General features: G+C 34.4%; 1 non-coding gene across 1 annotated transcript; it reads left to right on the top strand.

Moving 5' to 3' along the window:
* Window positions 1-640: 640 nt before the first annotated feature.
* LOC148762524 (small nucleolar RNA R71) lies at window positions 641-747 on the top strand. The gene has a single exon (XR_016026793.1). It is a non-coding gene; the product is annotated as a small nucleolar RNA R71 (small nucleolar RNA).
* The last annotated feature ends 226 nt before the right edge of the window (window positions 748-973 follow it).

Genomic DNA, 973 nt, shown 5'->3' with positions numbered 1-973 from the left:
TGGTAATGTCTGTTTACTCATTGGGATTGCAAAATCTCACCCACCTCCTTTCCAAATATTTCAGGCCTGTGGTAGCTTGTAGATACCCGATTTTGTCTAGGATTCTAGTTGAACCCTCTATGTCACAGACAGTAGGTTACTATCACCAACACTTGGTGTATTTATGGGCCACTTGTCATTGTAATTATTATTGTACATTATAACTTTGTAAATTATTGTATGTATGAATTTATTTTACTTTCACGTTACAAAAGATTACTTACACATGTTTCTATAAATATTGTTTTATATAAAAATGCTATATTTTAATAAATATTTTGAATAGTAATATTTGTCTATAAACCTTTTAAAACAAAATAAAATAATTTTTGTCTTTTGATTTACTTGAGCCGAAAATGACTGGTAAATGTTTAAAACAGAATGTTTAACAACGATTGCTCACAAGAAAGGCAAGAAACTAATACGTAAGCCTTGCGGGATTCCGATTGGCATTTCAGGTAATAAGTGTTAATTGCGAAGTCGCGGCTGTTGTCATGGGCTCGAGGGAGGTTCTGGGTCGTGACAAGCAGCAACATTAATTGTGGTTTTTATTAACCCAACCAACCCATTATAGAATGTCTGAACTTGCAACCAATCGGGAATCCCATGATGTGGACATCTTCTCAGTAGTTCTTTAAACCTCTCCCTACCTTCATACAAGGACTCACCATCAAATTGTGTAAATGAGGTGATATCGTTCCTCATATTTGCAGTCTTCACAAGCAGAAAAAATTTTGCTAAAAACTTTTTTGCCAAGTGTTCCCATGTAGTGATAAAGGCATTGTGTAGTGAATTAAGGTAGCACTTTGCTTTATCCCTCAGAGAAAATAGAAATAGTCTCAATCTAATAGCATCGTCAGTTACTCCATTAAATTTAAAGGTATTGCAAATCTCTAGGAAATTTACCAAATGAGAATTAGGTTCATCACTGGGT

The sequence above is a fragment of the Theobroma cacao genome, chromosome 5 (genome assembly GCF_053813885.1).
Source record: "Theobroma cacao isolate CCN51 chromosome 5, ASM5381388v1, whole genome shotgun sequence".
NCBI lineage: Eukaryota > Viridiplantae > Streptophyta > Magnoliopsida > Malvales > Malvaceae > Theobroma > Theobroma cacao.
Note: the sequence above shows the minus strand (reverse complement) of the source record. Positions and strands in the feature narration are given on the sequence as shown.